This window comes from Varroa destructor, unplaced genomic scaffold (assembly GCF_002443255.2).
Source record: "Varroa destructor unplaced genomic scaffold, Vdes_3.0 BEIS01000007.1, whole genome shotgun sequence".
Classification (NCBI taxonomy): Eukaryota; Metazoa; Arthropoda; class Arachnida; order Mesostigmata; family Varroidae; genus Varroa; species Varroa destructor.
In genome coordinates, this window is record NW_019211460.1 from 32,812,981 (window position 1) to 32,825,770 (window position 12,790).

A 12,790-nucleotide genomic window follows, 5' to 3' on the forward strand; every position below is an offset into this window, starting at 1 on the left:
TAGATATATATTACTTTCATTATAAAGTTAAATTATTTAGGTTAACAATTTTTTGTCTAACACAGTTGAAACCAGAAAATTCATGGCGCTTCTTATGTATATGCTTTAGAACATTGACATTTATTATTTGTTTAATCTTTTTAGTTCCTCTTTAAGCCAAAAATATATCTTTACATTTAAAATAAAGGCCATCCAAGAAAAGAGTTTATTTTTACATCGTATTTGCTTTAAACTACATCGAAAAATACAACTATCGGCCTGCGTCAAGCCTATCCATTTATCCAACTTGGTTGTGGGTTATTTCTGATGCAATGTCTATGATTCGTATGTATATTACAGAGGAAAGTAAGATACAGGTTATAAATCGAGTGCAAAAACTTCATAGTTAATTTACGCTTTTAAATTAGCGTCTGAATTACAGCGACGGGTTAAGTAATCTTGATCTGCCCATATGCTATTATCTGATTGTGACCGTAAACAATCAGCAGAAAATAGGACGTTCATAGTTCATCGACAGGTTATGATATTCGGTCTTCTGTCGTCCTTTAAGAGCTAAATCACGTCAGCCTGTCATGAATTAAACTATGCGCTTTTATCGGCAGTTATCACTAGCCCTTCATCTAGCCATAGCACTTCATATAGTCAGGTACGTATCAAACGAACGTCATTTTCGGTATTCAGAGAAGCTATCAGACCCGCCAGTTGGTTTTTCAGAACGACAGCATTTTCTTTAGTAGACCCTTCGATCATTTACGATCTATCTACTATTTACACCTATGCCTTTTCTAATTTTTTTTTTTTACTGTAATTTAGAACAGCTTTTTGCTCTGTTTGCCTTATTAACAAACGCGCCTGTTCGTTCGGCGAACGACAGTGTTTGTTCAGTTGCAGGAGGATACAAGTTGTTGAAAAGCAGAGCAAAAATGGATGAATGGAATATTATGTAATGGTGAGAATCTTGGATTGTTGTTCTTAGGACTCCCAAATAGGTACCGTTTGTTTAGCTTGTCTCACCTGTTAACAGTGAATAAGCCGTGGCCTACTGCCGTTCAAAGTTTCATATATTTTGTAAAACGGCCAACTGATATGTTCGAATAAGGACGTACACATTGGCTCACCCTTAAATTGTCTGTGGACCCTTTGTGCGTCTTGTCATTGACAAGTTTGGAATATTGAAGAATAGCGAGCGCCAAATGTTTGGAAAGATTCGCTGGTAACGCGTAGGTAGACTAGGGCAACCATTATAAGAAATGTGTCCTTTTTTTATTAACGCAAGTTGCGGAATCAGATTAGCATCGAGGTGCCAACAATGACCATGATCAGGGCATCTTTTAAATGTTACCAATTTCTTCTTCTACCTGAGGCAAACACGGTAACTCATGTGAATACCCAGAAAGGCTCATTTGCGCCAGGAAACACATCGAAACCTTAGCGTTTCTGTTTAGGGACTTTGTGATTCGACTTGGTGATGATCGACGATGTCACGATATCTTTTAATCGATTGTCCGCACCATCCGAAGGTTTTGTGGAAAAATTTTTTTCGGGAATTTTGAAAAAACAATTGTCGAACATCATCTAATTAGAATAGTTCGAACGCCTCCTTGTATTGAGCATATTGTACAGCGGAAATTTTCATTTTACTTGCTCTTTCAAGCGAACATAATACTTAGATCTATAGAAGTGTTTTAGTAATTTTTTTTTTTAATGTTTTACGAATCTGATCATTTAACTTCGCTCACGGTAGAAAAGAACACTGAACACTAACTCAGCTATGAACAATCTGTGTCAACGGTTGCCAACGGCGCAAACTATCACCGACTATAGCAAGCATCGTTATGAAAGACGCCCGACGAAAAGTGACCGGAAAATTAAAAAGACATTTTTAATTTGAGTGATATTGTAGCCGGCTAGAATCGCCAACTAATCATGCGCTTCTCCATACCGACGATGATTCTATTTTCTCTCTTCTGCAGTGTTGTCGAATGGCGAAGAAAAAAAATTTTCAATGATACTCCGTAGTTTACGATCGGAGTATCATAACAATTCACGAATAACCTTTTATAGCAGCAGTATCGTAGCGCCAGTTTCGGGCTAAAAAGTTCCGAACGTCTTCAACTGCTTAGAAGGGAGGAAAAAAGTTATGTTTATTATCACGACTCGTGCACGGGCCCGAACAGCGACGTCGAGGTTTCGCTAGATCGTCAGTGCTGACATTACGCTTTACTGCTATGATTCCAATTTTCTGTATTGAACACTTCAAGTCCAGACGCCGTCGCCCCACCCTCAATATAGCAATGACCTTGCCTTGTCTTGCCATCGTCATCATCAACAGTTGTCAAAATCTGACCTAATCCTAATTTTTGTAAGTTAAAAAATACACACGGATCCGAGAGCGCATGGCAATAAATAGCCAAGAAGCAAGTCCAAAGCAGAAAATTGGTACGCATTACGCAAGATGATTCTACAGCGAACTGTTCCACAAATAATATAGCCTCAGATAAAAATAAAAAAAAAAAAAAATAAAAAAACTGAATCCAGCGAACTTTGTCAGCATATTACAGATCCACAGTACAAAAGACTTCGAGCGAAACATGTTCACGTTCTATTAGTAGTCTATGATAGAAAGAATAATGGCCACATCAATTGATCTTTGTGCGTACCAGTCTGCTAGTCCCATACAGTGCTATGGACCTCGGGGGAGTAAATGCGGATTTGCGTCGGGATCATTTTTATGGATTCAGCCTTCAACGAACGATCGATTCTCTGTCTACTTCTCATGGCCGTAGCCAGCTTATCAATTTAAACTGACTGAGTCACTGCCTATTTACTTTTAGTCAACTTAACATTATTATTATTTAGATGACATAAACACTGAGTGGAGTCGATGTATTGGTGAAATTCTCCGTTTGGATTATAACGGAGCGATGTTTACGTCTTTCATGGTGCAACCTCTGCTTCAGGATACGTTGTTATATTGATTTCGATGTAGTCACTTATATCAAGCGATCGAGAAGTGTTTTAAGCTACTGAATGGTCGAATGAAGTGACTTGAACGAACACATTAGCAGTCTATATTTTTTACGGTAAAATTCAAAATTTCGGAGTGTATTTGTCGTTTGTTTTTTTACCGGTAATAGAAACGTCGACGTCGGATATTTATCTGACACAAATAGAATATGTTTATTTCTTTAGCATATCATTTTATTAAAAGGCGGACGTTTACATCGAAAATTACTGACAATACCGAAGCTTGCTTATCACCCCCTGAACTATTGCGGAGAGGGAGAGTCGCCGTCTTACCCTATTTCGTTGTTCAGAGATTGACCCACTAGGAACTATAGGGAGCATCTTTTCTTTGATGTTATGTAGTCCTATATAGTTACAAACACAAATAGTCCGAAATTTTTTCTGTTGCAGCTACCGTTCCATTGAATACCGAACTTCTACCAACCATAGTCGAAATTCGAAAAATCAGCTGATACTGGATCAAGCAGACCCTAATCTCGCCGACGGAGATCTTTATACACAGCACAAAGGACATCATAAAAAACCAGCAAATAGCGCCCCCAGGAGCGACAGGCTGTTTCGTTTCGTCGGGTTTAGTTTCCCTGTCCCACGCCGAGTCAATGCAAATCGCACGTCCGTTCCCGCCACGTCATGCATAGCAATTCTCTATTGCGTAGTATTTCTTGTATTCCGCTGGCCTATTAGCCCTGTTTCTTCTTTTTTTATTTCACTTTTTGTTTACTCTTCATTAAAATTCATAGCACTCAAAGTAATCATAATCGCAATACGGTGTGCGCTAGAGTGCTGTTGTACCGTACCGGTACCAACGGCACCGACTTCTTACGGAAGACAGCTGTTATCATTACGACTATTTCTGTCAAGTGACATTTCTGTTCAACGACTGACGTCGCCGGTTGTTCTTTGTAAGTGTCGCTCAATACGTTATTTTCGCTTTTTCATTTTTTGTTATTCGCAGACGATTGTTTGCCGATTCGAGCGCCAGCGTCACGCACACAGCGACACAGACGTTGCCACGGCAACAACAACAACAACAACCACAAACAGCGAATGCAAAACGGGGCAATGCAACTCGCAATATAATAATATTCATAAAAATAATAACTGAAAACAGTAGTGTAATATAGCAAATATGTAGCATTTCTGCGTATGTAAATATAAATGGGAACGAAGCTGAGCGCGCACTGCCCGCCAGATTGGCAAATTATTGCCCTTGCCGGTCCAGACGCCAGTAGCTACTTGTGCAGCCGCTGATTGTATATAATTATCGGCAATGCATGGACGATATCGGGGCAACACGTTGACGATAAGCCCCAGCTGATAGTAAAACCTGTCTGGCTCTTTTCTAATCGAAAAGAAATAACAATCGAATGGATGAAAAAGAACTATAGGGACAATTTTTAGGTACGATTTAAAGATTACGAAACGTTTTTTTTTTTTTTTTTAGCAAACTAATCGAATAAATGTAGTTCTATGAGCGTTAAGGGAAACGAGGGTAAATTGAGATATGATTAACGACTATCGTTATATAGTGTAAACTCATTCTCGCGATCTTATTGGCCGATCCATAAACGGATGATAGCGAAAAAAACTAGAGGACAGAAGTTGACGAAAATCACAACACATAGAAATTAAGTTTAAGAAAGTAGTGCAGCTACGATCGAACAGGAAAGGTGCATAATGTTTAGGTTGATCACTATTGACTTTTTAGTGCTCGCCGGGACACGGCGATGGAGCTTTGCTGTAGCGAAAAGTTCCCTGCGACAAGCTTCGTATATCCTGATGTAGCCCGAGTAAGAACATGACACTCCCTAACAGAGGCGAAACAATAGGCCCATTGATGCGAATAATATAACGGAGCCCCATTGATCAAGATCTTATGTAAGAATAGGAAGTTCAAACAAAAAAAAAAAAAGGAATATTTTTTAGATTACGGTCAGTGTATGGTCCTTGGTTGAGCTTACAGCTAGCGCCCACCTAACACTACTATCGCTTGACTACCGACCTGAATGGGCGATATATTTTGTTGACCTTCTGCTCGCGTCGTACAGACAAGTCTGGTCGCGTTTGAATCGAGCACCAGCTGTAAAAGATTTGCTTAAATTATATTTTCTAAAATTATCTTTTTCCGTTCTATTATGTATTTTTTAAAAATATATTTTTATTTAACAAGAACGTTATCGATAAGTATATTGAGGCGATAATATAAAACAATGGACGTAGTGCTACAGAGCAAGTACAACGCAATTTACAGATTTGACGCTGCGAAAAACATCGAGCTGAAACAAGCGTGAAACGACCGCTGGCAGGACCGCACAGATGTACAGTAACGAAAATCGCTGACTCCTTAAGCTCTATCTTATTATTATTTCTATGTGTGCAGCCAAAGAAGTCTCAACTATTACCTCTCAAACACATCGAGTTATAATCGCATACGTTTGCGTTATTGCTGCGCTGTTTTCACACTAATTGTCCTCTTTGTCCTTCTTAGCACTTATAATTATCGCAGATCTATTCCTCGAGCCGCAAAGGCGCGTCCTTACCGACGAATAAATTATATCCAATTGTTAACAGCAACACAAGCTAGTATTACGCGCAGATTAGAATCAGCTTTCGAGTGAGCCTATCCAGGTGTCGTTCAGCCCGTGCTGAACATTCGGCTTTTCAAAGCTTTAACATTTAGATTCTCTCCTATTTAATATAGAGTTATTCAGGCCGATTTGTGCAATTTGCCTTGGCAACACATTGATAATGATAAAACATGGCAGCACTCGGCTATTTCGACAAAGAGTGCTGTATTCAAATGGGCCTCTCTCTCTCGTGTCTCCTCTCTCTACATCTCTAGCTCGTGTAAGTTCGTGTAAAATCTAAAAAATACAACGGCCGAAAAAGAAAGCTTTCTGTGTGTATTTTTCTTCCGCTACAGTCAGCCTGCGGGCACGTCGGTCGTTAGCGCAACATAAGCAGGAATAGATACTGGCCTTTGTGCGTTTGGTGTATCTCGAACGTCTCTTCATCTGATCGACCTCGTCCCTTTTGAACTACTATAAAATTGTGGATTCAATCCAAGCGAAGTCATTGAAGTAACGACTAACTGCATTAGATAGGATGCCTATAATATACGTACACACACATAGAGTAAAGCGCCTAATAAGAGTCTACGGGATAAGATAAAGTATATTATTTTTATCTGCATTTTGTTATACTCTACCACTGTTAACACTATACGGTTTTATAGGATGAGCATGCTATACACGTTTTCATGCCGAATGCTATGTCGTTTGTAACTTTTTTTTCTAACAAAGGGGAAGATAGGTTAGCTGCCGATTAAGCTTAACTATAGAATACGAAACGTGATTTTCGTCGCGTTATGTTGCAGTTACTTTGGACCGGGTTCAGGAAATCGACGTATAGGACACCTTATAGGCAATAAGGCGTACCTACCTTGTTCTTACTTCTACCGACTGTGTCTATTTAAAGTCGGCGTAAATTAAAACAAAAATCAGGGTTTAATATCAATAAAAACCGGATAGATGCAAACAAAGCTAGACATTTAGAAAACGTTATTATGACACATGCACTATGCTTCTTGCTTACTTCGTACAGGTCTAGCCATCATCGCGACTGATTTCGCTTGATACCACGTTAGATAACAGCAAGATTGGCGACACCTCGTTTTGGCAACTCTGTTCGCAACAAGCGTTGAAACCCGTATTTTAAACAACCGCTTATGATCATACTATTTTGTAACACATTTTGCTTGTGCTGTGACAAGGGTTTTTTTTATTAGACCTTTCCTTAAAACACATTCAGCCTTTCCACTACTTCGTTCATAGCTACTCAACAACCACCACGAAAGGTTTTATCCTCTTTCTTTGAGGGCGCCCTTACGCTGGTCTTTCTTCCGCCATCACTAGCTGCCGGTGTTTCTCCTACGACCCATTGAAGACGTGTTTGCCCGATAGAAGTACCAACACACATGGTGGTCTAGAATCGAAACTGGGAACAGACATATTTTGTTTCGTGCTGGGAGCCAGCCGCTGGAAGCAATGCCTAACAGTATAACTTGCGGACGCAAACTTCAAAAGATACATTCATTTCAGGTAGCGCTAGCGATAATCTAATATAGCCGTTCCATGTTTCTTCCTCCGGCCAGTTTGCCTTGGTTTTTTTGTCGTTGATTTCGTTAGGAAGCTGGCATCGGCATATTTTTCATCTTGATTTATTCATTTTTATTGTTTTTTTTTTCTCTTTTTCTTTAATTTTCCCGTTCATTATCGCTTCATGTTATTACACTGTTCACTTCGTTCACTGATCCATTGGCTCGTTTCAATCGCTCCCTAGTTCCTAGTCCCTTGGACCCAAATTATCCGTTTCGTGGCAAACTGTGGCCGTGGCTCGATTTGTCTAAAATAGCTTTTTTATATTTTATCTTCTATTTTTTTTTTCGTTGTCTTCTTTTCAACGTGATCTAAGGCACATTCTTTTGTGGATCTTGCGAATCATGTGCTGTAATTAGAATTTCGAAGATAGATTTTTTCTCGTGTTTTTTGGATTTGTTGACTATTCCCCATCAGCATGTTCCTTAGCAAGACCGAATCCCGTTGGCATGCTTGGATTGCTGATGCTGTGACTGCTACTAGCCTGATGAAAATGACCCAACTCATGGTACTGCCGACTACTTCAACAAACTGTGTGCTATTGTAGTGGTGGTGGCTATCTGCGGGGAGCCTCTCATTAAAATTAAGATAAGCTCTTTTTCTTATATCTGCGTTTGCTTTTACTGCTGTGCTCGTATGCTTGCCGTCGTGTGTTCGAGGCGAACTTCAAAAATGAAACCGATAATTCATTTTTGGCTTGGGATATTCCCTATGAGAATTGGCTTATTACCTAAAAGTAGACTACCTTTATTTATTTTTTACGCTTACATACTATGATGACCAGCTTATATTTAATAATAGTAATAACAGTTATAAATTGAATTTGACTAATAGTAAAAAGCTGCAGGTAAACGTTCTTTCAAAAACCATTTCTAGCAAAGCTATGTTGCTCGTCTGAATTTACCCTCGCACTGGCCGTAACAATAGTTAAGACAATTCAAAACTGCTATGACTTTCCCTCAGCAGATACATGAAAACAATAACTCTTGCTCATGTACGTGTGTATATACACTATGACTCGAGGTAGTTTCAAGTTAAAAATGCGTACTGCTTGGGATAAGCGTGACGGTCAACTTAAAGTCTTGATCCAAATCGTATCGTTACATAGAGACTCAGCTCCGGAGATCACGGCAACGTCATGGCTTACTTCGGATTTTTTTTTTCGGATTTTAATCCTTTTTCTCAACTTTCCAAGCTAGCCTTCTTGCCAAGCCCCTTTGATGCGCTGCGTTGATTTCAAAATCTTTCAAAGCGGCCACTATCATTACTGATCATTAGTCTGGATGGCGGATCTGCTCGACAAGAGTAATTTTTGCTAAATGGTCCAATTGGCAGAGGGAAATTATTCGATGGCCAATGGATCGCATGTAATGCTATATCGTTTTTCTTTATCTAATGCTGACTCGTTGTTGCGCGATTTCATCCGTATCATCGCAGATTACGTATATCATAAAAATCTGGATAGAAAAAAAACGAAGAATAATCATTCTCTCGTTGGATTTTTGTCCTATAAAACTGAAGACTAAGGAAACGCTACAGCGTTCCACTCCATTCAAGGGTTCATTTCGAACAACGCTTCTCCCTCTACAAGGGAAAACTTTGTTCAATATTTTTGGCGTTGGATATTACCAGCTACTTGATTGACTGGAATGATTTTAATGGCAGACAGAGAAGCTGGACTCGTAGCGATTCCGATGACGAAAACATTGACCAACTAAATACCAGTGTGCGAGCACACTTTTGTTTAACGCTTATCTATTTACACGATGACTATTTGATTACCTTCAGTTCAGCAAAAACAACCAAGTCATCGCTGTATCCAATTTTTTATTTCGAAGACCTATGCTCTGGTTGAGAACTTTCAAACGTGCAATAAGAAGCTCACTTATCTGATCCTTCATTATAATTGTTTTTGGAGATATATTGCTTAAGGACTCCGTGTCAGTCAGTTGCTTTGTGTCACTAAAAAGATTAACTGAGGGAAAATTATACGCTTGAGCTAATTTTTTTTTTTGTAGGCGAATACAATTGTGTCCTATGATCTACTGACAGCATTTTTCTCGAAAGCTTAAACCTCCCATTCCATTACCATTATTGCGAATGTCTGAATGACGCGAGCTGATGTCCACAAATTAACGACGAATTAGCAAACATTTTGCAGGGTTTATGAGGCCGATGCCTACAAATCAATGGTATTTATCAGTACTAAGCGTTAGGGTTGTTCTATGCGGTAATTCATCTGTCAACGTTGTCGTATGAACTGAATTGACAATAGGTACGTTTCAGTTAGTCTTATGGTACAATTAATTTAATGTATTCATTAATTTAGTGTCGATAGTAGCGGTTAGGCCCACACTGCTCCTCGTGACTCTAAAAAAAAAAAGAGAGATTGTGCCTGCAGGAGTTTTCTTAAACGTTTTTAACTGAGCGTCATTGCTCAAGTTGAGTAATTCTGCGACGGCTGTCGTCGTCGTCGTCGTCGTCGTCGTCGCTGTTGTCTTTATTCCCGTCGTGAAAGATACCCAATTTCTCGTTGTATCAACTGTTCCTTTGCCCTCACTTTGACTGATATAAACAATATACTGGTATGAACTTATTATGTAGCATTATCTATATAACAGCATACAGTAAAAGCATTAATTATGGCGGTGGCAGTAGATGGGCTGTGTATAGCGATACTCAAAAATCGGCTGATTGATTAGCTTTTAGCATTCCCTCTGTCATTGCTATCATATTCTATGTTCGATGATCGCTGTTCAACTGAACATATAGAAAAACAGAATCAATAACCACAGTGGCTGTGGAATCGATCATAACAACGAATATACAAAAAGTCGCCATACACAGTTGGCTGTATCTCTTTCGTAAGTGGATGAAATCGACGTTTTTGGCGAGTCGTCAGAGAACTTGCAGTCCCTATTCGAGAGTCTGGCTTGTAGTGGACTGCTGGTTTTTTTTTACTGTTTCTCTCGCGTTCCGCTAGGGCTCTGGGCCTAAATGATTATTACATAATAAATATAGATGGCATGAGTGCGGAAGTGAAGTGTCAAATTAATAGAGCACATCGTCGTCGTTTATATACTCGTGACCCAAATCATAACTAGACAAAGCGAACACGACGTCCTATCGTCGTTAGACATATGAAGTATTCACAAAATTTTTCGGGATCCTACATAAGTTGAGTTACGCTTGCCGAATAAGTAGAAATGGCGGGGCACGAACAACACTACAGATTACGATAAATGAATTATTTATAATTTTGAGCAAGCGCCACTCAGACGATCCCCCTCTTAACCAAACAAGATCCTCACCATTTAGTGCTATGCGTGTAAAAAAAAACAAACAGCCAATTCTATCTCTAACAAACTCATAATTTTTCGGAATTTCTAATCGACTCAGTCAACTGTTTGCAGGTTCTTTGTCTATGTCGTGTTACGGGAACTGAATTAGCGATTTCCGCATTTTCGCAGCCACATGCTTAGATCGTTTCGGATAAAAATAAGATCTGATAAGTAAATTTAATTTATATTCATTCAAGAATATATTATACATTCAGCTTTTGGATATCTGTTAAATAGATGAGAAGCTTGCAAAACGTATATATTCAAATTGGATAATAATGTGATACTGGGGGTAGTCCGGTTTTGCTACTGAGATCAGGTGGATAGTATGGTACTTGGCACACTGACGCATTGCCATCAATGCGTTAGATTTTGCTAGAATAAAAAACATTTTGCTGCTAATTGATCTAGCTTGCTTCCACCGTGCGAGTAATGACCGATAATTTTAATTCTTATTAATTACTATTAGATTACGGTGCCAATATTTCGCTCAGATACTCACACCAGGGCAACGGGTAAATATCGTACGCGTACATATATTGATCTGCTCTAGCTAGCAAAAGCCGTCCGTCATCCTCTTCTCCTTCCTTGTCCTACTTAGCTGGTCATCAGGATCGGTTAGCATCAAGAACTTCATCGGCGCCATCATATATGGCACACATCATAATTATCGTACATATTACAATGATTATCATATATTATATATACAACAACGATTGCAATCATCTACAATTCCTTTTTGCGCCTTTACGTATTCCTTCTCTGGTAGACCATCGCAGATCATAGTACTGTGTTGCTCCCCACCATCAATATCATTTTTTTCCTCTTCTGCACCATCATAATCACCATTGCCCCCATCACCATCATCAAAGCCACCAGTCGTCCACAACGGTCGTGTGTTCTAAGTTCGTTGCTTAGTACTCATTTATAATATTATTAGGGGCGGTGAAGTTGGGATAAGTGCCGTGATGCTAATTCCGGCTCTGATGATTCTTCCGTTGGCGTCATCCGACACGCACACATCGAGTTACACTACAGTCCTTATTAGTCGACAACATAGTGTTCGTCAATAGCGTTAGCTCATCGCGTCAGCTCACAATCAGTGGCGGATTTTATCTCGTATCTATTTGTTGCTACGCGATCGCTGTCCATGTGCTTTCTCTGTGTACGTCTGAGCGTGTACTTCTGCTCGGTGCTACGTCTCCTGCTGGTTATCGCCAACGCTGCTAATCAGTTGCGAGTCTGCATTTAGCTACTGACGTTCAGTGGACTACGTGAAGTACTGCAATGGCGTTCAATGTGCCACGAGAACGTTCGTGCTTCGCTCGCCAGGTGGCGCCCTGCCGCACATCCGCTGGCCCGATAATCGAGAATGCAAGCAACTGGCCGTATGAGCGACCGGCGAAAAAAGCAACGATCGAATCGATGATGTAGACGGCGAACGCCCGCTGCCAAACGAACTAAGCAAACCGACTAAACAACGCCAGCCATATTAGCGGCAGCTAGATGCCGTCTGTTTACATCAGTGAACGACGGCAAAATGAGTTTAGATTTTTTCAGATGATTGTCGCTGCTGTCGTCCTCATCAACACTGTTCAAGCTAATTTCTCCCTTGACTGAACGAGCTGACATTTCATATAGATATTTTTGTATGTGTTGCTCTTTGCAAAGAACGCTTAGAAAAATGGTCACTTACATTTGAACAGAAGCTGGTGCCGAGTGGAGCGAACGTCGTAGCATCTAAAGGCGCCAACAACACCGATCACCGCGGCGGCTATATCTAGCCTAACCGGCCGCCACGAGCGCCGCGTTTTTGTGCCACCTATCTATTCAATATCCATAAGTGCTGCTATTGCTTCAAATGGTACTAGGGCAAAAAAGTAACTGAGTCAAATTATGGTAGCCAAAGTCAAATTAAATACATTAGTATCAGACGAATGAGTACGATCGTTTGACTACGACACTAACCAAAGACCGCTAAATCATATGAATCAACTGGATACGACTATTGGGCAAGCATAACTTAGGAGCGCATACCCACACAGCCTATCGGGCTGTATTAGCAAATTGAGTAGCAGATGCATTTAGTCGCCAAAAAGTCGATCTGACCGTTTTTGCTTCTGCCTGTTACTCTACGGCAATAACCGATGGAGCAGCGATGGCAACAATAGCCTTTTTGTCTGTAGCGTATCTGTCCAAGAATCCGAGATCCGAAGAAAGGATCATATTTAGGCCAGCGTCAGTGCATCTGTTACAGCGAACTCT

At 40.1% G+C, this 12,790-nt stretch overlaps 1 long non-coding RNA gene across 1 annotated transcript in view; it reads right to left on the reverse strand.

Moving 5' to 3' along the window:
• The window catches only part of LOC147754600 (uncharacterized), an 82,659-nt gene extending 70,541 nt beyond the window's left edge, over positions 1-12,118 (reverse strand). Inside the window, exons 1-2 of the long non-coding RNA XR_015316360.1 lie at positions 6,622-12,118; positions 5,030-5,107 (exon numbers count right to left, since the gene is read on the reverse strand). This is a non-coding gene — a long non-coding RNA (uncharacterized LOC147754600). The remainder of the gene's footprint in view (positions 1-5,029; positions 5,108-6,621) is intronic.
• Between the last annotated feature and the right edge of the window lie 672 nt (positions 12,119-12,790).